Source organism: Zonotrichia albicollis, chromosome 8, assembly GCF_047830755.1.
Source record: "Zonotrichia albicollis isolate bZonAlb1 chromosome 8, bZonAlb1.hap1, whole genome shotgun sequence".
Lineage (NCBI taxonomy): Eukaryota > Metazoa > Chordata > Aves > Passeriformes > Passerellidae > Zonotrichia > Zonotrichia albicollis.
The window spans coordinates 29272485-29297449 of record NC_133826.1 but is presented as its reverse complement, the minus strand read 5'-3'; the positions used below and the strand labels follow the sequence as shown (position 1 = coordinate 29297449).

The following is a 24965-nucleotide window of genomic DNA, read 5'->3' as shown; positions in this document are numbered from 1 at the left end:
TAGCTGGGTGGTCTGTCTGCATCTCTGCTTCCCCTTGGCTGCCCCCAGGAAGCACATGCAGGGAGCCCCTGCTTCACCCCCTGCCTGCATCCCTGCAGGCTCAATCTGATTACTGCTGATACACATCTCCTCCTGGGCTCCAAAACACGCTCTTCCCAGCTGAAGGATTCGCATGGACACGGAAAACTTGTCCTGATTGCAGCATTAATGGTCGTGCGGCCCATGTCATCACCAAAATGGCCTTAGGGGCAGAGCTGATGGGTCTCCGAAGTCATCAGGACTACCCCACCTCATCTTGCTCCCCTTATTAAAACCATTCATCCTGGGAGCTAAATGAATATGTTTCATCTTCAAATGCTGAGACACAAGAGCAAGCAGGCAGAGATCTAATAGAACAATACCCATCTAATCATGCCGATTTTTCTCTCCCATCCTGCCTTCATATTACACGCGTGGCCACGAGAGCAGGCCGGGGCTGCAGGCGATGGCTGAGGATGGGGCACGGCCCGCTCCTGCCTCTGCTGCCACCATCACACCTCACAGCCCACCTTCCAAGGCTTTTCCTCCCTCTGCTGTAATGGAAAAAGCCCCAGGACTTTTAAAACTAATAAGGCCAATAGATATGGAGCCTAACAAGTCTAAGTGAGCCAGGGAAGCAGGGCAGCACTAGCAGACACTTGTTTCCCATGGGAACACTACACACTGCACTGTCCATGAATCATTTTGGCGCTCCTTCCCTCACCCACCACAGGTTTTCCCTGCTCCTGTTCCCTTAGATACAGGGCTGGTTTCTTCCCTTGTTTGCTAAAGCACTTTCTGCTTGCATGATGCTGGGGGAAGCAAGAGAATTTTGCATTTCTCACCTACTGAGGGACCTCAGGAAGGAGAGTCCCTATTGAGGGACTTGAGGAAGGCCCTGTCTGGGCACAGAGTGGTGGAGGACCCAGCAGCTGGGAGCACTGGCAAGGGCTGAGGATGGCACAGGTATTAATTAATCTGTTGCATGTTTCCAGAGCCTGCCGGAGACGCCGCTGGCCTCCCCTTCCCAAGCAGGGTTTGCGCAGCAAATCCCCGCTCTATCTAATTATTAACGATAATAACGGTGGCTGGCCTGCTGGATGCCATCTGGAGCCCTGCCATGCCTGCCTGGCAGCCTCGGGAGGGCTGGGCAGGGCTGGGTGAGGCGTGGGGCAGGGGTCGGTGCCAGGGATGGTGGGCAGTGGCTCGGGATGGCCCCGAGGAGCCGGCGGGCCCACCCAGGCTGTGCTCGCTGCCGTGGCAGGCTTCATAAGGCTCCGCTCTTTGACTGGCGTTGAGTTTATGTGAAAGTAATTAACAGTAATTAATCCTTAATTACAGTAATTAGCCAAGTCGCAGTAAATTAAACCACATCTGGAGCAGATGAGGGCTTCCGAATGGGAGGCTAGTGCAGGCGACAATCGGAGAGATGCTGAATTCATCTGACAGCATCTGATTAAGGCTACCTGTTGCAAGCAGCTCATTTGCATCGTGTTTTTGTTTGTGTTTGGCACTAACCCCTTCTGCCGGGCACCCCTCCCACACCCACTCCTCCCCTGCCCCCTTCCACCTCCCCAGCTGCCCCTGCAGAGCTGCCTGGGTGTGTGAGGAGGAGGAGGAGGAGGAGGAGAAGGCAGCAGCTCTGAGCCAAGAGCAGAGGGTCACCCACCATCCCCACCTGGTGGGGATGAGCCAGCACAGGGCCAGGGAGCTGCCGGGCTCCCTCACATCCTCCAGGGAGCAGGGACTGCTCAGGGCTTGGTACCTCAACCACCCACCCCACAGGCAGGGGGTGATGGAGCAGGATGGAGGCAGAGGGATGGAGGCAGCCAGCTCAACTCCTCAGCTTCCCTGCATCTTGTGTTGTAACAGCTACAGTAGTAATAATAATAATAATAATAATAATAATAATAATAATAATAATAATAATAATAATAAATACCAGAACTCCAAAGGGGAGCACATTAGCAAAAAAAGGGCAGGTTATTATTATTAATACCAATCAGCATTTACCCAGTGATGCTGATGTTCAGCCATGCTCAGAGGGAGGGGGAAATCCTGCCCTTCCCTTTCTTCCTATCATGTAGAAAGCACAAGACAGAGAGGTGAAACAGGCTACGGCTTGTTGTGGTGGAACAAAAGCTCAGGGAGCAAGTTGTGGTGGCCTGACTTGGTTTCATGCCTTCCTCCCACATGGCCAGAACATATGGCTGACTCTGAGCTGTTAGAAAAATACTGGGGAAAATTCATAAAAATATCTTACACACTCCTGGTCCTCAAACTACGCCGCTCACCAGCACCCCAAACCCTGGGATTTCCATCAAGGGACAGAGATTGGGATTTCAGAAGCAGAAATGGGATTTCAAAGGCAGAATTGCAAGCAACATGTTCCAAAAGCAATTGCCTGATTTCAGTAGGTATTGCAAAAGCTTCAGGGCTTAATTGTATGCAATTAATGAGCATGAAGGTGCTGTGTATCTTGCCTTTCCATCACACAGGGTGCATGGCTGGTGTATCCAGGCTTCTGAAACCTAGACAGACAGTGTTAAAAACCCCTTCAACACTGAAATATTGTCTTTCCTCTGGAACTAAAACCATTCAGGACTGCCAAAGCCAACAGCTGCAACAGGCCCTGGAAATGATCAGAAGAACCCCATTTAATGAAACATGAAAAAGAGTTACATTTGCCTCTGACTGCAAAATAAAAGCAACCTTTTGAATTTCCTGCCTGCACAAGAGCTTAGAAGAAAAAAAAAAGAAAAAAAAAAAGAAAAAAAAAAGAAAAAAAAAAAAGAAAGAAGTGGTTTGTCCACCTCTGCTTTTACTCTGCACTAGACAGGACTGCCCTGTACCACTGAAACACTGGAATGGCTACAAATCAGCCAGTGTCTACCAAGTACAGAAATACACTCTGCGGTCCCTGTTTGGGCTGGAGAAAGGGGAATTCACAGCTTTCCTCCCCTCTTAAAGAGAAATGTGGTGTTCCCCAGCCATCATGGCCACCAGCCATCAAACAGAGCAGGAAAGATCAAGAAAACTGAAGTAATGCTGCACCAAATCTCCCCTTCCCAACCCAGACATGGATACTGCTTGAGATGGCTGTGCCTGGAACAAGAACATTGTGTGCCTATCAGGAGAAAAAGGATTTTGCAACCAACTTAAAAAAATGGGGAGGGATCATGATTCACACCTCCAAAATGAACTCACACCATCCTCTCAGTGCAATTTTGCTTTCATTCAATAGTTTTCTAAGAAGATATTCCATCAGCTTTGTGCTTGAGATCCTTCACAGCCATGGCATTTACAGCAAATCACATTATCTTGCTGCAGCCAGATTTTTGGCTTAAAAAAAAAAAAAATTTAAATTCGTATGAATAAAAGATTGCCTCACAAATGTCTTCAAGAAATTCATGCCCCGAATCTACAGTGCCAACATTTTTGCCTTGTACAAAAATAACATAGATTGGGAAGCTGTAACTGAATGGGCAAAGCCTGCCCTGGCCAGGCAGAAAGAGAGCAGAGCATTGCTCTGCTACAGAAGGAATGATGACCTTGGATGATTTAATAGTAAAGGCAAGAAAGTCTGTCTGGGCCTGTTTCTCCTCAGACCATGGATGCTAAAAGTGCAGCCCTCAAAGCTGCAAATATTTAACATCTCAACTTGGGTGAGTAATCAAGTTTTCAGTGCATGGACAACTCAAGACTCATGGTAGGACTGGTATCTCGGACCCAAGTGGATGTTCCACTTCAGCTTGTGCATGTCCTACATCCAAATCTCTTCCAATTTTACTTGGTGCTCATTGTGTGCACTGAGAGGCTCAAGAGAAATGGCTCCCAAGACATTTATGAACTGTCCCATGTTGGATCAGGATGCAACAAAAGACCCCTCTCCCCAGCAGACAGCATGGTGAAGCTGCGAAACCTCTTCTGGGTGCCAGCAAAGACCCACATGAATGTGAGGACTGGGTCAGTGCCTCCTGCAAGAGATGGATCAACAATGCTGCCATGAGATCCACCTAAACACAGAGCCAAGAGCTCTCAAAGCATCCAGGGCTGCTCAGCCCAGCTGTTCCAACCTGCCTGCAACTGGTACGTTCCAAAATTCCCATCCTGTGAGTCCCTCTGGCTTTTACCTGAGGTGCTGGGTGCTCTTTGCACTACAAATTACTGGGAAACCACCATGGGAAACATCCCTGCCGTGCTGGGTAACTGTGAACTCCACTGAGCTGACCCTATCCATCTTTACAACCCCAAACAGTCACTCAGGACTTATTGCTGCAGGAGCCCTTCAAAAAGCGACCCAGTGGTTGCTCCACTTCCAGAGATAACAAACACAACCACATAAACACCAAGGAAAGGGAGAGGCACATCTTGCTCCTCCTCTCCAGGGGATGGGAGACGCAGCCATACCCAGTGACATTCCCCACCCTTTTTTTGGACTGAATGCTAGTGTAGAAATTTTGACCTGAAAATAAAATGTGTGTGTGGGGAATTAAACCCCAAATAAAACCAGCTAACACTGAGCCTCCAATGCCATACAGGGCAGGAGGGCAGCGTGGGCCTGAGGAGCTGGGCTGGGCAGGTGAGAGGTGGCAGATCTGCCCCTCGTTTCAGACCAACACAAGCACGTTTCACAGACATGTGTGCGCTCCTTTCAGGCCGAAGACTCGGGTCCCTACTCATCTGCACGGCTCAAATTAATTATACACTTTAATTTCATGAATTATTAATTTGATTCTGACTCGGCAGCTTACGATTATCCAGCGCTACAGACTACGCAATTCCAGCTTCATTAAAACATCACCAGCTGCCTGAGAGACAGACATTAAATAGCAGAGAGTAATAATAAAATTAAGCTCCCTGCGCATAGCAACAGAGTCTTCCCCAGCCGCACGCGGCGAGGGCCCAACTGGTTAATAGGCCCTTTCCAGGAGCTTTATTCCCTTCCTGAGGCTGGTCCCACCCCGCTCCTTTCAGCAGAAGGATGCATGGCAGCAGAGGACCGGGGTTCTGCAGGAGCAACCGCGGGGATGAGGGTGATGAGGGTGAGCAGCATCCCCCTCCCAACGCCCGCAGCAAGGACGGGGAGGGCTCCGGGGCTAACGTCGCCTCCAAATAAATAAAGCCAGAGCGCTGCCTCCCAGCATCTCCCTGGCAAAACAATTTATAGAGGGAAAATGTCGGAATTTAGACATTCCATTTAGCTGCTTCAGAAATCTAAGGACCCCAAACCTTGTGGGATTTGAGAAATCGATGGAATTAATTAAGGGAGATGTCCAGCGGTCTCCGCTAAGTAATCAGCAGGTACAGTAGACCTGAAATTCTATAAAGAAAAATGGGAAGGGATGACATTGAAGGAGGCAGTGGGGATTAAAAAATGAGCATCCGAGTGGTAAAGGCGCACACCCATTGATCGCTGCATTACGGATTAAGGCTTCAACGAGCAGCCAGAAGATTCTGTAGCAGAAAATGGTTACAGAGGATGAGCATGAGCAGAGCGGATATATATAACCTCTGACAGCCGGGAACAACTCAGACGGAGGACAGCTCTGCGGCGAACCCCAGAGCCAGAAAGTTTTGGGGAAGGGGAGGAAGGGGAAGCGGGGGGAGCTCTGAGGGAGCCATTTTGTGCAAGGGAGACCTGCCCAGGAGGAGGCAGCGGGGAGGAAGGCACCCGGAGCCAGATCAGGGACGTGTGGGGAGGGGACACTGCTGCTCCATCAGCAATTAGTGCTGGGAGTGAGGAACAAGCCAAGCAGGCACATGCACACAGAGCAGACCTGCCTGGCTGCCTGTCACAGGGCTCTCCAGGGCATGCTTCACCTCCCTGCCCTGCTGTGGGCTCTCACAGAGACCACTGCCTTCAACCCTACCCCACTGACAGCCCCAAGCTTTGGTTTCCCAAACCTCCCAGGGGTGACTGCATCCGAGCCATGGCAGCAGCTTTGTCAATTCTCTGTGCCCACAGCCCAGCTCCAGGATGTGAAGCTACCTGCCCCCAAAAGCCAGGCCGGACTCTGCTCCAAGGGCAGCAGCAAGGAATGAATGCTGTGCTCAGGAGCACCATCCACCCTCTGGAAACCATCAAGTAGGACACCATCATTTCTTCAGACACTCTGGGTATGCACAGGAGGGGAAGAAAGCAAGATCACCCAGAAGGTGCCACCCTGAAAGCCCCCAGCATGCAGCCCCCAACACTAGCACCACATAAGCCACCATTTGGGACCAACCAAATAGGATAATGCTGGCTCCCAAAGGTCCCAAGCATCGCCCAGACCATAAAACCTCACAAAACTGCATGGCAGCTGATTCAGACAAGACTTCAACAGTGTGGTGAACTCGATTTTCCATGCTTAAAACAGAGCTTTGCTGGGAACACTACAGCTGCATCCAATGCCTTGTGTGAACGGAGCTGCTGCCTGGAGGAAGCCCCTGGGAAGCAGCAGCAGCACCCCACCCAGCCTGCCTTCCTTCCCGGCCAAATCTCAACCGGGATTGTTGGAACATTTCAAAGAGAAAATTCAAAAATAAAACCAAAGCCCCCGGAGCCACACGCAGCAGCAGCAGCAGCAGCAGCTTGGTGTCTGCGGGGTCACGGGGCCAGCCCCCCATCACCCGCCTGCTCCTCATCCATATGCATGCTTCCAAGCTAAATGTCAGCGGAGCCAGGCAGCCCGAGGGGACCCTGCTTCCCAGGACAAAGGGAGGTGCTCTGGGATACAGCAGGCACAGACTGGCCCGGTGCAGGGGAGGGAAGGGCTCACCCCATGCAGGGATGGGGCTGTGGGCACCCAGCTGCTCCGGGAGGCAGCTGCAAGCTGGGCAGGTTGGTGAAAGCAAAGGGCAGTCTGCAGCCCCATGGGTGGGTCTGGAAGCCCCTGTGCAATTCCTTCAAGCCACCAGCACTCCCACACATGTGGGATGACTGTCTCCATCCTTCATCCCTCTAATATCTTTCAAAAATTAGGTGGGGGCCTGAAAACCATTCCCATTGGTGATGGACGTTTTGAGCCAAACTCAGTGAGAGAATCTGGCATGGGGAAGGGTCTGCAAAAACATCTTCCCTCCAAAATGTGAGCTGGATTCCCCTCTCAGTCCTACAGGAAACACTGCTGTGCTTGGAGGGCAACCTTCATGGAGCACTTGGGCCACCCCTTGTGTCACTCTGGGAGACTTCATCATGGAGAAAGAGTGTCACCTTCTTCGCTTGTGGGACACTGAAACCCCAGTGGCACGCAGATCACAGGGACCAGGGGACGCAGGAGGAGCAGTTGCCTGCTCAAGTTGTAGGCTGAACACTGTGCCCCCAGACCCAGCACTACAAAACACCAGCAGAAAGAGCCCACAACCACATGAGAAAGACAGGCCTAGCAGACACAGCAGCATAAATAACTCATCCCTTCCCCCCAGAAACACCTCCTCTGGTGTCCAAACTGGACTCTGAAGGCTCTCTCTGCCCCACACCCTCGGACTGAGCCAGATCAGCTCCAGCCCCAGGTGCCCTCAAGCCAACCCCAACCTGTCCCCAAGGCACGAGCTGCCAAGCCCGGGCATCACACGTGGGAGGCCCGGCGGGTGCCCGGCGACACGCCAGGCGCTGCGTGCTTTACAATCCATGTGTCGCAGAGCCCTGAGCGAAGGCTGGAGCAGATGCAGAGCGTTGAGCAGATTCCCTCCCCTGGCTGCATTACAGCAGGAGGCAGGGAGCAGCCCCTGTGCCCCCCGCCTCCCCAGCCCCAGCAGGCACTTGGCATCCAGCACCACGAGCTCCTGGGGCCGGCACGCTCGTCGCCACAAACATCCTCCCTCAAAGCAGGACGCCTTCCCCCATGGGGCAAACATTAGTGGGACAACTGGAAACGTTCAACTTGATTATAATGCTTTAAGAAAAGGTCACGGTGAAATTTCAGCGCTTTACCTTGAGCTCTGTTTGTTCTCTGCAGGATGAGATGGGAAGAGTCAGCTTGCCCTGGCTCATGGCATCTGCGGAGTTCTGACTGCATTTCATGGGCCAGCAGCAGGCTGGAGAGCCACAGCAAACCCCCCAGCCCTGGGGACTGAGATAAGTCACAGCAGACGGGTTGGGGGGGCACGCACTGGACCACCACACCACAGCTGGGTCACCATGCCACAGCTGGACCATGTTTTGCCTCCAAAAGTCATCCAACCCTGAGCTGATTTTGCACCGGGACTGCATTTCTGCTGTCAAAACAGGTCAAATACACCCAAAAAGCATGGAGAATCAGGGAAAAGCAGCCAGCAATTCCTAGACAGCATCTCCCTCAGAGCTGGGAAGGTTTTCCAACACGCCATTTGGCTTTGTCTTTTCAGATCTCAAAAGGAGCTGTGGCCAAAGCCGCAATGAGGCGGCAGCGCCGCGGGACTCGAGCATCGCTCCAGCACTGCCCAGGCCACCAGTGACCCTCAGCCACCACGTCAGCCCCACCAGCAGCTCCCCCGCTTCTAGAAAAGCAAGGGCACTTGCAAGTTCTGAAAGGTGATGAGTAGCAGGTCTCAGCCCTCACGGAGCACCATGAAACCCAGGAGCACCCCAGCTTTTTCAGTCCCTGTCCTTGCACTCCTGAACAACTTCTCTGGGATTCATGAACACATGACTTTGCTCTACAAAATGAGAACCACAAGGATGACCCACCAAAAGGCCCACAAGTGGTGCAGAAAGTGGCCAAAAATGCATGGACACAGAAACATCACAGCCAAGCATCCCTCCTCCTCTGTGCATCAGGAGCAGCGAAGGTTTGTTACCAGTTGGGCAAGAGGAAAAACCAAGGTCAGTTTTGTTTGTGGCCAACTGCCCCCAGCAACATTTCTGTTGCAATAATTAAATCTGTCGTCCAACAGTTTGCTGCCAGGGCAGTTCTCAGAAGGTCTCTAAGCAGCGCCAGGAGATGAATGCTGGTGGACATGGAGTCCTCTGCACCCCCTGGGCTGCCAGATCAAGGTCCAGGCAGGTGAAGGGCACAGGAAAAGCCACCAGGAGCTACATTCAGCTGGGATGACTCCCTAGCAGCAAAGGGTTTTTGGGGGAGGTTTTTAAACAGCCAATTTCAGCAGAGCAGACTGAAAGCCTGAGGTGCTGGGTTCTCTCACAGCCCTGGAGGCGACTGGGAAGGGCTCAGCACCCTTCCCTGGAGGCAGCAGCATGATCCAGCCTGCTAAGTGCTCCCCAAAGGGGAAATGGTTTGAGATGCTACCACAGTGCAAATTATCCTTTCCTGCCACAGCCAGAGAGAGCAGGGCTGGTGTGACATTCCTCCAGGAGCTGGGATGGAGCTGCTGGGCCCCCTTCCTTCCCCTGGGAGCCAACCACAGTGAAGGTGACACCACCTCCTTGTCAGTGGGGCCACAGTGGGCCCAGGAGGCAAGGGAGCCTCGTCCTGCAGTGCCTGCTCTCGTTTTTCTGAGCACACAGACACACCTGCCCGTGGAGCCGGGATGCTGTATTCCCACCACTCCGGCAGCGCCACTCGCAACAACTCCCAGCTGCTGCCAAAAGGTATTTTTAGCTGCATTATTTATTTGAACACCTGCCTGAGACTTCAAGGCAGAGAACGGAGCCTGAGCAGTGGAGGGAGGGAGTGAGGGAGGGAGGGAGGAGCAGCACTGGGAGATCTGGACCGTTTTCCCTGGAAGATTCGAGAGCAGTGACACAGGTGCGATGGAGCAAGACTCGGGCTGTGCCAGGGAAGAGGATGGCATGGTTGGGATAAAGCACCTGCCCCACAAACACCACTGGGCTAATCCAGAATAGCAGACTGGGAAGATGCTCCAGCCAGCCTCAACGTGAGGCTTCCTTCAGGGAAATTTGGCTCTTTAGGTATCCAATCACGCATGGTTTCAAGATGCTCTGGCCCAACGTGGTGTCTGCAGCAGGAATGCCCAGGTCTTGCTGCTATAAATCATCTTTTATGCATAAGCCTGCTTTGGGGGAAAAACTCAGCAGAACTGCCCTCTTTCAAAATTTCCCTTCCTCCACACAAAACCAATTCCATCCCAAAACCATCCCCAGAAAAAAGAGGATGAAGCAATCAGAAAGCAAGGGAAGAAGGGATGCTGTGAGGAAGGATGTACTCCAGTCTTGCTCCCAAAGAAGGAGATTCCCTCAGGGGCCTGGGGGCACCACAGGGTAATTGAGGGGCACATGGAAAGCCATACAACACCCCTGTGTTATTTTTTCATGCCTTTCTCGCCACCTCATTTACTGGAGTGAACAAAACCCATCACCTCCCTCCCCTTCTGCTGAAATAATCTCCTCTTCTCTCTGAAATCAGCCAGGAAAAGAAGAAAAAAAAAATAAAAAAAAATAAAAGAGCATCTAAAAATAAAGGCCAGGCCAGGGTATGTGCCTCTTGGTTGGGCTCCTGTGCTCACAGATCTGCTTATTTTGGCCTATCTCTCCCCAGCGATAAGGCAGCTAACAGCCCGTTATCAGCCAGTCGGTGAAAATGTGCTCCAGCCTGATTAGGGCTCAGTCTTTGCCAAGGTTATAAACAGCCATTATCGTTCTCCCAAACAGAATAATCCGGACAGTATCAGCTCAGAAACATATGGGCCACACAGCGAAGATAGCCGCTGACGGACACTTCATTTTAATTGTAACGAGTGGTTAGCAGCAGCCTCCAGACAACACACACAACTGCCCAATTGGCAGTGGGCTCCATCTCCTCCTGCAGCCCTCCTCCCTCCCGCTTGCTGCTGCTTTGCTCCTCTCCCTGCTGCTCCTCTGGCCAGTGCAGAGCTTGGATGAGCAGCTCTGGAAAGGTGTCCCACCCTGCCTGGTCCCCATGGGACGGAAACACCTCTGCAGGTGTAATGTGGTGGCACCAGAGTGGCCCTGTCACACCTCACAGCCAGGCAGTGAGAGGCTGGGGGCTTGAGGCTGTCAGCTGTGATGGTGGGGTGACACCTCCCTGCCCATTTCTCTGCAGGGATGGAGCTCAGAGCACAGCACCCAGGGGCCTGGATCCCAGCCTATCCCGCTGCCTGCCCGTGTGCCAGCACGTGGAATGTGGTGACACCAGGCTTGCCCTGTCATAACTCACAGCCAGGCAGTTGAGAGCCTGGGGGCTTGAGGCTGCTGTGATGGAGGGGTGACACCTCCCTGCCCACTTTTCTGCAGGGATGGAGGTCAGCGGCCCATCTGCAGGGATGGAGGCCTGGATCCCCCCTGGGTGCCGCATCACCCCACTGCCTGCCCATGTGCCAGCACCTGGAATGTGGTGACACCAGCATGGCCCTGTCACACCTCACAGCCAGGCAGCGAGAGGCTGAGGGCTTGAGGCTGCTGTGATGGAGGGGTGACACCTCTCCACCCATTTCTCTGCAGGGATGGAGCTCAGAGCATAGCACCCACAGGCCTGGATCCCCCCTGGGTGCCGCATCCTCCCACTGCCTGCCCGTGTGCCAGCAGGTAGAATGTGGTGGCACCAGCATGGCCCTGTCACACCTCACAGCCAGGCAGCGAGAGGCTGAGGGCTTGAGGCTGCTGTGATGGTGGGGTGACACCTCCCTGCCCACTTTTCTGCAGGGATGGAGGTCAGAGCACAGCACCCAGGGGCCTGGATCCCCCCTGGGTGCCGCATCCTCCCACTGCCTGCCCGTGTGCCAGCAGGTGGAATGTGGTGGCACCAGCGTGGCCCTGTCACACCTCACAGCCAGGCAGTGAGAGGCTGAGGGCTTGAGGCTGCTGTGATGGTGGGGTCACACATCTCCACCCATTTCTCTGCAGGGATGGAGCTCAGAGCACAGCACCCACAGGCCTGGATCCCCCCTGGGTGCCGCATCCCCCCACTGCCTGCCCATGTGCCAGCTCGGCAGCAGGCAGGGCAGGGGAGGAGGGGCAGCAAACCCTCATTTCATATTCTCCCAGTGTCCCTTCTGTGTCATACTTATTTTTTTTTCCCCCTTTCCTCCCTCCCTCTTCCCAAAAGGGGTGGTTTAGCTCAGAGAGTCTTAAACACATTTGCATTCCCAAGACAAGCTTAGGCATAAATTCATCTCAGTGCAGGGGTCTTTTTTTTTTTTTTCCTCCCCATCCTCCTTCTTTTCCTCCCTTCTTTTCTCTCCAAACCTGAAATGAATTCAGTGAGAACCCTTGCAATTCCAGCGCTGTGCAACACGGGATTACAAGGGATCCGAGGGTTTCCTTTTCTTCCAATTCCCGGCATGCGGTGCTGCTGCTCAGTTTTGTTATTAACAATACTCAGAGATAACACTCTTACAGCCCCATTAGCCACACTAACCTTCTTTTCTTCTCCAGTCAGACCTAGCTTCTAGAAATCACACCTGAGCTCCATTCCTCCTGCAGGAAAAAGCGGGAGAAAAGGGGAAACCCCCCTAAAAAAAACCAACTTTACATCCAAATGTTGTGGAGACAAGCTTAAAAACCTTAGGAAGACCCAGGACTGAGCTTCAAGTCACGGATGCTTTCTCAGATAATCTGTATTCCTATCTCAGTGCCAGCAGTGCTGTGATCAGAATATCCAAGGTCTCATAAAAGATTCAGGGCTTATTGACTTCCCTGCCTTGGCTGCCAGTTCGTGGTGCTCCTGCTCAGCCCCAGAGCACCCGCTGCTGCCCCTTGCAAGTTACCACCACAGATGGCAAACCTGAATCTATCTACTCCTGTGCAGAGCAGTGGAGGAAAGCTCTCCTCCTGAGCTGGGGCATGGATTCCCAGCCCCAAGCCCTGCAGAGAGGCACCTAAAGAGGGTCTTTGCCCCAGCGAGGCATCCCCAGCCCACAGATAACTCCTCTCATGGTTGCCCCAGCAGCGCTGGACATCACAGTGGGCAGGGGCTGCACCACAGGCAGAAGAGCAGATTTATGACTTATTTTAATTCCAGTCAACACGTTTAGGTGAAATGATCTCCAAGCTTCCATCAGGAATCCCGTCAAGAGCAGGCTTCCCCTCAGACTGCACTGAGCTCTCCGAGGGCTGTCTCTGGCAGCACTGCAGCCCAGATTTGCTGCATAAGCAGCCCTGAGCAAATGTGCCGACCAGAGAATCCAGTCCCTGCAAATTTACGATCAGTGTTACTCAGCCACAGCCCAAAGGAGAAGGGATGGGGGGCAGGCGTTCCTTCAGGAACACACTGCCCCACTGTCACTCGTGTACTCACTGCTTTTAGGCACAAAAGACCAGGTGAATGGTTGAACATGCTATAAATTGTGGAGTTTTACATACTAGAGGCCTTCATCCCCGAGTTACACAGAGATGCCTGTGAACACCACATCAACCAAGCATGATAAAACCATCAAACCCACCCAGGCACCTCATTAATTGTATTTATGCATCACCTAAAGCCTTATGCGCACACCAAGGCTCCATACTGGAAAGCACTGCAGGCTATGGGAAATAAACCCATATAAAAATAAAATATAGCACGGAAATACACAGATTTATATATACATATATGCTCAAACACACACAGGCACTTGTGTGCTTCCACGTGGTGTGTGCACACACCCTCCTGGAGCAGGGACACCCCCAGAGGCGTATCCAGACACACACACACCCCCCTCTATCTGCATGTAGGTAGCAACTATTTATACATATACAAACCATACAAATGCTCCACGCACCCTGCTCGGTGACAGCTCAGATTTTCAGTAATATCATAATATTATTTTTTAGATCAGTTAAGGTATAAAATGTGCACTCTCTCAGTCTTTAATATTAATAAGTCTTGTAACTAGCAGTTTCTTGTAGCTCCGAATTCTTGAGCACAACTAGAAAGGGCACTTATCCTGAAAAATCTAATAAATTTACAGTTTTATATACTTCCTTCAATTGTAAAAGTCTTGTTCAATAAACTTTAAAATGCCACTATAGAGCAATAACACAGACAGTATAAACCCAGCCCTGGGAAAGCTGTGCAACCAGAAATTGTTCCCCTTTCTGCTACAGCAATAAAGTTTTATATGTTTGAACTGACTGTAAAAAGGTTTGAATGTTGGCAACTGGGGAATAATCTGTCTTCTTTATAGTTATTATCATATTTCCCACAAGACCCTTTGGTCTGTGTCAATCCTTCTCGTATATGACACCTTTGTACTGTCAGCGAAAGCAAGAATACTTTAACTTTTTGCGTGCGCGCGCGGCTGTGACTGGAGGTCCCTCGCTCTGCTTTCCTTCAGATTACAGCACCCGGGAATAAATTACCTGTGACGTGCTGCAATGGAAGCCTTTTGCCAAATCAAGCTGGTTTGGAGAGCAAAACTCAAAAAAAATAAAAATAGAGGAGAAGAGATTTATGGACTGGATTTTGGAGTAAGAGCAACTGCAATCCAACAAGGGATGGTGATGTCCCTGTGGCTCCCACTGAAGCTGCAGGCTCAGGGCAGGCAGCCCTCACTGCTCCTTGACAAGAAAGAGACTTTGGGTTGAGATCAGCTCCTCCTGCCTCTCTGCAAGGGCAGGTCCAGCACCAGTATCTCCATCTTTAGGTGGTTGCAGCCAGAGTGTACAGACACCTCCTGGACAGAAATACAGAAATATTCTGCGGATTCCCACTGAACCCTTAAGAAATCTGATCAGGACCACACAGAAATAGCAGGGAAATACAAGGGAAATCCTCAAACCTCAAATTGGCTGTTGGGGTAAGAGCAACTGCAATCCAACAAGGGATGGTGATGTCCCTGTGGCTCCCACTGAAGCTGCAGGCCCAGGGCAGGCAGTCCTCACTGCTCCTTCACAAAAAAGAGACTTTGGGTTGAGATCAGCTCCTCCTGCCTCTCTGCAAGGGCAGGTCCAGCATCAGTATCTCCATGTTTAAATGGTTGCAGCCAGAGTGTACAGACACCTCCTGGACAGAAATATTCTGCGGATTCCCACTGAACCCTTAAGAAATCTGATCCAGACCCCACAGAAGTATCAGGCAAATACAAAGGAATTCCTCAAACCCACCCATATAACAAACAGATGATGCTTTAATTGGTTTTACTCTTTAACTAGCTAAGAGCTCACAAAAGAACATGAGGATAAATTTTGCCAAAAAGCCAACAGCAAGGCTGGACCTTGGCATCATCCATGTAGGGCCTATCGCTGCAGGAGGGGCTATGGCAGTGGGCACTGGTGCAAAGGTGCAGGAGAACCCAGCCCTCAGCCTTCAGCAACCCAACACCATGTGATCCACAACCGTGGGCCATCTTTCAGGTGGCAAAGATGAGGCTCAATCAGAGATTGAGATGTCAGAAGAAGTGATGGTAAAGCACGTTTGGAAAATGAAAAATGAGGAGTCACCAGGACCAGATAATGCCTGCCTTAGAGTTCTGCAGGGACTCAGAAATAAAATGATTGCATATTTTCATTAGCAGCTCAATCTCTCATTACACTAGAGGACACAAAGTGTCATACCCTATTTTTAAAAAATGGAGTGAGATGAGCCACAGATTCACCGACTTCTGAGTCTCACTTCAGTAGAGGCTAAGATGATAAATAGATAGGATAAAACCTTGAGATGGACATGATACCACCGAGATTAACTAGCAGTGCCCGTAAGGAAGAAGAAACCTGGCTAATCTATTACAGTTGCTGTGCACCCAGCAACAGGAGGCACCTCTGGCATCGTCTGGAGCCCCCCAAAGTTCCATCAGTTGACAAATCTAACTCTCCTCTCAGAAAAAGCAAGGACTAAAGGTTGGTTAAGAGGTGGCAGAGAGTAGAAATAAATGGCTTCTTCAACAAGACCAGCGATGCAGGAGGTTTGCCCACTGCTGCTTAATAAATTTATTTCCAGGCTCGGAGCGTGAGCAGCGCTGGGTTTGACGAGAACATGAGCAACGGGGGTTAGCAAGGACTCATGGAGGCTGAGGGCCTCCTTCAAGGACATGAATGAAGCTCCACGAGCTGTAGATAAGATGGTGTCAGCGAGGGTAAAATGCACAAGGAAGTAATTGGATTACTCACACACAGTGGCTACGACAAACTTTGCGTAGTCAAGGCCGGACGCGCAGCCAGGCGTGAAGGGAAGGGGCACGGAGAGCTGCCAGGGCTGCCCCCCACCCTCAGGCTCCTCACCACCCCCTGCAAGCCCAGCAGCCTTGGAAGGAAGACAGAGCCTTTATTCTGGGGCTGGGACCAGAGGGAATGGCTTCCAGCTGACAGAGGGTAGGTTTGGATTAAGCACTGGGGAGAAATTTTTCGCTGTGAGGGCGGGGAGGCCCTGGCACAGGTTGCTCAGGGAAGCTGTGGATGTCCCTCCATCCCTGGGAGTGTTCAAGGCAGGTTAGGTGGGGCTTTGAGCAGACTAATCCCTGAAAAGCCCCATGGCAGGGGGCTTAGAATGAGATGATCTTCAAGGGCCCTTCTCCAACCCAAACCGCTCTGTGTCTGTGGTCCTGAGGCAGGAGGAAATGCCACCCATGGGATCTCCTCACAGGGAGAATTATGGACACACTCTGTGAGAAGGAGCAAGGGAAACAAGCACCAAGCACTCATTAGCCTTCCAAACACAATTTATCAGCTAACTGGATGACTGGAAAAATCATCAGTGTGAACCAGAAAAAGAGGCCAGAGATACACACAGCCTGCCCTCCCTCCCACAGAGCTGGAGGGCACCAACCACCACAGGTTCTCGCCACCCAACCCATCCCTCCAAACACAAGAAATGACATTTCAAACACAAACAAACACCATGGCGTTTTGGATCCCCACTCAGCACTCTGCACAGCCAGCCACGAATGCAGGTGAAGCCCCTCAGCTTCCCAGCACCTCTCCAGTGCTGAAAGAGTCAAGGGCTACCTGTTCTGCCACCCTGTGCTGAACTCCAGGACCTCCAAACCCACCCTCAGGAGGACTCCAAGCCCAGAGAGACCCCAAGCCAGCCACTGGGTCTGAACCACAGCTGCACCTCCCAAGCAGCACATGCTCCTTTGCTAATGGGTGATTAATACATCTGTTGGTGCTCACCAAAGATTCTCCATCCTGGGCTTGTGACAAGCTGCTGGCCCCATACTTCTCTTCACAGAGAAAAAGCAAGGCACAATTCTTCCCAAAAATATTTCTGGGTTTCGCATTCTCTGAACCTCAGAGAAAGAAAACACAATTCTTATCATTTGCTGTGCCTGTGTTTGTGCAAAAGTAGAATGCAATATGGAGACTGTTTACCCAAAATCATAGTGTTTTATTTCCTTGGCCTATTAGGGACAAGAGTGTGTGTGTGTGTTGGGACTGTCGGGTGACAGTCACAAAATTCAGCGCAGAGCGTGCAGTTGTGTACAAAATTAAACACTTAACAAATTCGGTTTTAGATGTATAAAATAATATGATAAATAATTAATTAACCTTCTAATACCAATAGAGCCCTCATCGTTCTTCCTTCATCAGAGCCCTCACAACACAGCTATAAGGTCTGCATAGATTTTAGCAGCACTCCCCTTGCTCCACAGGGACAACCCAGCCTTTCCTACCACACCTTGACGTGCTGGCCCAGAACTGGCCAGATCTCAGGGCCACAGGTGAACAAGGCAGGCACCCCCACGGCACCCTGTGGCGTGGCAAGGGTTAAGTCCAGCCGGCAAGGCGCATCTCTGTTGCAAGAGTCCATTACCTCCCGCCACATTACCTCATTCATTTCTTATATGCGGATGGTTTATTCTCCCATGAGCACCCTCGCTGGCAGACATGGCTAGTGTAAAGTCCCCTCCCTCCCCTGTATTTCTCTATCCATCACATTTAACACTCTGACAGTAACAGTCTATAATGTTTCTATTCTACAAAACCGCTCTGTCAACTCCAGGCTTCCAGAGCAGCAACTGAGGAAAATAAATAACATCAACGCCAGGCCCGACAGTATCACAGCTTGCTTTCTGCTGGGGGTTTAGTTTATTCTTCTTTTCTATTTTTTTTTCTTTTTTTTTTTTGAGGAAAGGAAAAAATACGAGAGCGAGAGAAAAAAGGAGAAAAAAGTGCAGGCATGTTACATGTGGAGACAGACAGGCCTGAGTTTCCTTCCCACCTAAAAGATCCTCAGAGGTGAGCACAGTGCAATGGAACAGGGAGCCTGCTGTGTGCCCAGATTCCCTGGGGACACAATGGCTTAAAAAAGGGGGACAGGGCACCATACCCAGCAGTCACTGAAGCTCTCTGGGGGGAGTGGAGGGTGGGCAGCAAGGGGAGAGGGGTTGCAGATATTGGAGATGGAAAATTCAACCCACCACTGGCCACCATAACCCCACAGCAGCAGCAGGCAAAATCCCATCTGCTCCACACCAGCCCTGGTCAGAAATCCCTAATCCACTTAGATAATCCACTCCAGCTCGTGGCTTAGGGGCCTCACAGTGTTTTTCATCTCCTTTCACTCCTGTGAAATTCCCTGGGGTTGAAATCAGGCTGCCATCATGCCAGGGGTTTGCCTGCTCCATTCTGAAGATGCACAGGTGACCCCAGCACCCAGCAGCAGGGAGGGCAAGGGGGAACCCACCCAGGTAAGTACTGCCAGCTTATAATAACAAACCCAAAAAAAATAAACGCCACCTTAACAAGCTGCCTAGCACTTTAGAAAGCAAAAATCCGGCAGAAAAAAATGCACTTTTCCCAGTATTTTTGCTTTTCCTTGATAGGACTGCACTGGTGCTCATTTTAAGTCCCTATTTGCAAGCTCATCTCCCTTCTGCATGAGCCACGCCAGCCTGACAAACAGAGACCTGCTCAGGTGGTGCTCTTCACTGAGAAAAAAGAATTTAAAAATAATTAGATGCACAAGAACTTTTCCAATCAATTGGAGAGAGACACAGCCCTTGACAGCCTGCAGATCTGGGAGCAGCAGTGCTCACCAGGCAGCTTTACAGAAACCAGCAGGGATGCAGTCAAAGGATGAGGCTGGAGGGGATGCTCAGAGGAGAGGGGGGGTTTGGAGAGCTCAGAAAACATGGGGAGCAGGTAACTGTCCCTGCAAGCCCCCCGTTATCTGCTTCTCCAACTCCTTTGTGAAAAGCAGCTTTAAAATCAAGCTGATACTCTGCAGCTTGACACCAGGCAAGGCACTCAATCAGCCCTGAATGAGAATATGCAGAGGGTGACATTACCCCACCCAGTAAATTAAAAAAACCTAAAAAACAAAAGAAACAAAAAAAAATTAAAACAAAAAAAAAAAAGAAGGAAAAAAGAAAAGAGCAAGCAGAAAACAGTTCCCTCTTTTGTTTACATACCTGCCAAGGGCTGACGCTGGCTGCTGTCAGTCATTTGTATGAGCTGACGGTTTTCTAGCCCAAAGCCACCCAAGCAATAGCAAGGCAAGCAACAAAGGGACAGATCCTGCTCTGAGAGCTCCACACCAGCCCCAGCTCAGCCTGCCACCTCCGCCTGGGGATGAAAACACACCCAGCAACCAGAAAGGCTCCGGGTTTGGAAACTGAACCCAGTGCTCTGACTCCTGGTAAGGAGAGCATCACCTCAGGACCCCACAGCAACACCAGCACCAAGCTCTGCTGAGCATCCAAAATGTGAAGACCTCAAAACAGAAGCAATGTTTGCACAAGAGCATCCTGTCCATGATTCCCCCAGAGCTGGGAGGGCTCATGCACACCCACCACAGTTCTGGTTCTCAGGCCAGACCCTGCCTGTCCTCTGCACCACAAGCTTTGCTATGTTGCAAAGCCCCCAGAGCTACTCACAAAACCCTGAGCCTGGAAGGATGCTAATGGGATTTGGGCTCCTGTCTGAAATGAGCTAAAGGATTAGGGCTCCAGGAGCAACCACCTTACCACAGTCTCCTGGCTCTCCGCTGGGAAAGGCCTTTATTCCGCTGCGAAAAGAAACTTCCCACTTGGCAAAAGCAAGAATGAAGCTTCCTGCAGTGGTCTGACAGCATAATGTGTGTGCAGCCCCTGTGTACACACACCCCCACACAGGCTCACAGGGAACAGGCACGAGAAATACAAAGAATGAAAGGTGCAAACCAAACACTTGGGCTGTGATGTGGAAAAACGCACAAATGTTTGGGGTTTTTTTTGTCGAGCTGTATTATTTCCCATTCATAAACATCTCTCTCAATAGCTATATATGTGCCCAGATAAAATTTGTATTTAGCTCAGTCCTGTCACTGGGAAGTATGTTATTTGCTCGTTGATTGCTGCCATTATTGGCTTTATTAAAATATTAAAAAAGGCCCTTCCTTTGCCCAACATGAGAGGGGAAACTGGGCGCTGGGACTAACCGGAGAACAACCCCTAGAGAGAAATGTTTGCAAACAGGCTGGGATTTGTTTCTGAAACCCACACATGCTTGTACAATTAATCCATTTCCTATTTACTTCTGCATCAGGATTTGCTGACAAACAATTCGCAGAGCTATAAAGCAAAATCAGTGGGTTTGGAGCAAGGGGGAGAGCTCACAATTTGTTTTATCCAGTCCCCAAGCTCTGAAGAGACTCAATGCCCTGTGGATAGACACAGCAAGTGTGGAAAAGCCAAACCTTCCAGGTTTTGGATACCAAAATTCAAGGCTAGAGACTTGCCTGCAGGACCAGCAGCACCTTCTGCTGTGCCTGCAGCAGAGCCCTCCAATGGACAGAAGTGATGGAAGCAGCGTGCAGGGAAACCCAGCCTTCCTAGCTTTGAGACATGTAAGATTCAGGCTGTTTTCTGCAGGGCACAAGGAAACTGAGGAGGCAGAAGATGCTCTAGTTCTAATGAAGGTGCACCAGGGCTCCCCAGGGAACAGCCAGCGTGGCACCAGAGGGCAGCAGTGCCAAAGCCACCCAGCACTGCCCTGCTGAAAGCCATAGACACCCAGTTCTTGCCAAGACATTCCCACCACGCACTTCCACACAGAGAGAGGAGGCAGGAAAACACCACCACTGACCATTTAATCCCTCTACAGAAAGCTTGGTGCCATTCAGCAGCCACATACCAAACCAAACTTAGGTGCTTTCTGCTGCTGCTTTGAGGGAGCTTCATCCTGATGCCAATGGGTGCTTGCAAGGGGTGGCACTGCTTCCTATTAGTGGACAGACCCTGTGCTTGGGAATTTCTGGGTCCTGAAACACACAGGCACTGCTGCCAAGGAAAGGTAAAGCAGGTTGGGATGGAAAGCCCAGCATGCAAACAATGCATCGCTGCACTGCTGTGAGCATCACTGCCAGCATCCCTACTGCTGCAGGCAGCACCACGGCATCCACAGGCCACAGACTCATCCTGCACAGCCTCCTCCTGCCTGGAGCCCACCTCTGGCTCTGCTGATGGCTGATGGGACCTGCAGCCGGGCGAGGCAGCAGCAGCCAGGCTGCCGAGCGGGCTGGGATGCATGTAATCAGAAGGGTTATCTAATGCTAGTTTCATTCTAATTGAGTCACTACCATATGTCACCCTGCAATAACAACGCAAGCAGCATGCAACTGAATACATATTTAATTCACATAATGGGTACAACAGTAGAAGTAATCAAGGCAGTTTGCCATAAGCCATAAAGAAGTGTAGCGTGTTCCTATCGAGGAGCAGCCTGCGCTCGGGGAGAAGGGGATGGCACGAGCACCGTGCCACGGGGAAAGCTGCAAAGCAGGGGGGGAACCCCCCAAAAACACACCCTGGGCAGGGGCTGGAGGTGAGGTGGGCATTGGAGGGGAATGGGAATCAATGGTGGAATATTGTCGACGGATCGTTAGCCCCTTCAATATAATTAACAGTAATGGATTTATCGGCGGAAATTTAATGATTTGAATGTTAAATACCAGCCTGGAATTGCGTCGCGCAGTCCACCCTTCATTTCCAGTTTCTGAGAAAACCAAAAAAATAGAAAAAGCCAGGCAGAAGCAGGAGAAGGCGCAGGCCTGGAGGCAGGGCCAGGCTGGCTGGTGTGACCATCCCTGCTCCTGGCTCACCCTCCTCTTCCTGCAGCACCCGACGGCCCCGCGCGCTGCCTTCATTTCCTCCCGCAATGAGAAGATTAATACCATTGAGGACCACTCATCAATATCTTTGGACAGATCAACCAGAGTTTTCATTAAAGCTGTATTAATGCTTTTGGATACACAGCTGTGGATGGGGTAGGCTTCAAAAGTCAGGCCCAGAGAGGGAAGGAAAGGAGAGGAGCAGTGCCTGCTCCCAGATGGGAGTTAAGGGAAAACCGTCCAGTTCTCGTTAGCAGCCTCTCCCACCAACATGTTTTGATGTATATTTCATGAGGATAAACAAACATTCATTTCACTTTGGGAAGGTGCTTGCTGTAATGTATTGGCAACCTCACCAGCAATGAGGGGACATTAATTTCAATTCTGGTGTTTAAACACCTTGTTGATTCCCAATCATTCATCCCTGGCTCAGCACATCCCTGGCATGGGGAAAAAAAGGGACAAGCAGAGCCTCAGCCTCACCCTTCTGCAGAGAATGCTGGAGTTCATTTGCTATTTAAATGACTTAAGAAGGACCAGACATGAGGAAAGAGGCTGCCTGCCTTGGGGTGCAGCCTTCAGCCATCCCACAGAGTCACTGAAGGAAAGCTCCAGCCGAGGCAGGGAAACACTGTTCCTCAGGAGCAGCCTCTGAGGAGTATCAGCAGCTACACTGAAGCATGGGATGTGCCAGAGGTGGAAGAACAATATCAGTGCTGGAAGACTCCTGAATCTTCCAGGACTCTTCAGTCTTTTATCTCTGTATCCCCATCTTGAAGACAGAGGATTCTTGTGGGATAATGAGAAGCAAATATGGCCTGGAAAAGGACACAGGGTTCTGCTGCACAGCACAGGAGAGCGGGACAGGCTGAAGAAAGAGTGGTTGGAAGGCAATACCACATTATTCCTCTCACTGATGCTGCTTGCAGAAAGGCTTTTTTAAAATAAGCTGTGGATTAAGATGCACAGAAACAGGAAAATGATGCCTTCATGAAACAGTGAGGTGTTGTTTATGTGAGTGGCACAGAACTTGCTCATCTCACTCCACCATGAACACATGCACCACTACCCAAAATATGGGAGCTCCAGCACTGCTCTCCCTCTTCCAAAAAAGAGATCCCATCAAAAGATGGGATAGATATTCAAATAGATATTCACCTGAAGAGCCAAGACAGGGAGGGCAGGGAGGAAGATGCTGCACAATGGACAGCCAGAGCTGCCTCCTTGGTTTTCCTCCCACTTTTATTCTCCTGCTTCTTTTCCTGATCACCAAATATGCCAGATATCCTACACATAAGGTAGGCTTTAAAGAAGTTTCAGTACCTGACATACATCAACAGCTCTCTGGGAGCACTGTAGAGCAACTGCAGTTGTTTAATATGAAGCATGCACAAAGAGACACAGACACACACATAAATGTAGGCAATGACACAAGAACACTTCTCGTTTTGCTTTGTTTTGTGTGATTTGCTTTGTGGGGACATTATGGAGGCAGCAGCACTGTCTCCCTTCTCATCCATGCATATCTCTGTTTTCAAGGGTAAAAAGCTGCTTTAAGAAGGAACACATTAATGCCTAGAAAGGAGTTTATGACAGGAGAGTTGCCATGATCAGGGGCACAAGGCAGCCAAGCAGTGACAGACAGAAAACATCTTGTCCCAAACACCTGATTCCAGGACCTGATTCCAGTGAAAGGGTTTTCATCAACACCAGGTGATCCAGGAGGCAGGATGGTCCCTTGGTGACTGAATGGCTGCTCCAGCCCCATCAGAAATCCCTTCCACATCCTTCAGCAGAGGCTGATGAAGGTCTGTGTTCCTCCCAAAAATTCCCCCCTTTCTCTGTCCTGACCACTCCAAAGACAAACTTTCAGTAGCATTGCAAAGGACACAAATGACCTGATGGCAGCCCCCATGGAGACACAGCTGGACTTCATATTGTTGGTTTGGCAGAGTTAAAACCCACTGAATTGCCAATTTCAGCTCCTCACGAGGAGCTTATTCCATCAGGCACCCCCAAAGAGCTCCAAACTGCCAGTGAGCCAACACAGAGGGATGGATCATGCCAAACCTCCCTGATCCCAACTGTCCCACCACAGCTCACCCATTGACATCCAGCAAAGCCAGCCCAGCTCCTGACACTTCCCCATCCTGCTGGGGCCATTGCAAAAGAAAGATCCATGGTCTGAAGTCATATGGAAGAATCCCAGAGCCCTTTTCCCTCTTGCTTCCCTCCCACCCCATTCAATAATCCTGTTAAACTGAACCCTGGCTGGATTAATCTCTTTCCCCAGACAAATGGGCGATTATTCAGGCGTCACATTGGGATTTTTAGGGTTTGTGTGCATTTCTACTGATCTTCTCTTGGCTTCTTTTGTAAATGGCTTTTACTGCTCCCCCGACAGCATGCACGATTCAATTCAGCCTCTCTATTAACATTTCTGATACAAATACCTGCTCCCCAGGGCTACCCACCACAAATATCAGCAGAGCTTTGGGCAATCCTCCCCCTACTCCACCACCAGTTTGGTGGCTGCAAAAGCCTACAGCTACTCATATTTGTCCCTAACAGTGCTCTCCTCTCCAAAGCTTGCTGAAGAGACAAGCTCTAAAAAATACTGAACTTATGGCCAGAGCATCCAAAAACCAACTCCTAAGTGAGCCTGGCAAATCCAACACACACCTTGGGCAGCCTGAGATCCTTTCCTAGTGAAGTCAGCTGGATTTGGCTGTCAAACATCCAGGGGTAAACACCTAACTCAAGCAGGAACATCAGGTGCCTGTTGAACCTCCTGCCCAGGAGAATGAAGGGGGACTTGCTAGGAAATACAAGGTGACACTGAAGATGGTGTCCAAGTTTCTTGCCTGGATAAAGGTTGTCATCAATAAGGAGATGACCTCCTTGACAGCAGGGAATTGGCCCTGGTGGCCACATTCCCAATGAGGTCAGTGTCCCTTTTATCAGGAATCAAAGGAAGTATTTGGGATGAGGATACATCATCCCTTACCCTCCATGAGGACATGTGGCCCCCTACCCTAAATGAGGTTTCTTTACTCCCAGGAACACCTCTACAACTCCTTATACAACAGCTCATATTCC

The 24965-nt window shown here is 50.7% G+C and overlaps 1 protein-coding gene and 1 long non-coding RNA gene across 3 annotated transcripts in view; one reads left to right on the top strand and one right to left on the bottom strand.

Moving 5' to 3' along the window:
* PBX1 (PBX homeobox 1) overlaps positions 1-24965 on the bottom strand; it is a 131858-nt gene that overhangs the window by 50028 nt on the left and 56865 nt on the right. The gene's annotated exons all lie outside the window — the stretch shown is intronic.
* Positions 595-17024, top strand: LOC141729876 (uncharacterized). The gene is made up of 2 exons (XR_012581442.1): positions 595-984; positions 2517-17024. It is a non-coding gene; the product is annotated as an uncharacterized LOC141729876 (long non-coding RNA).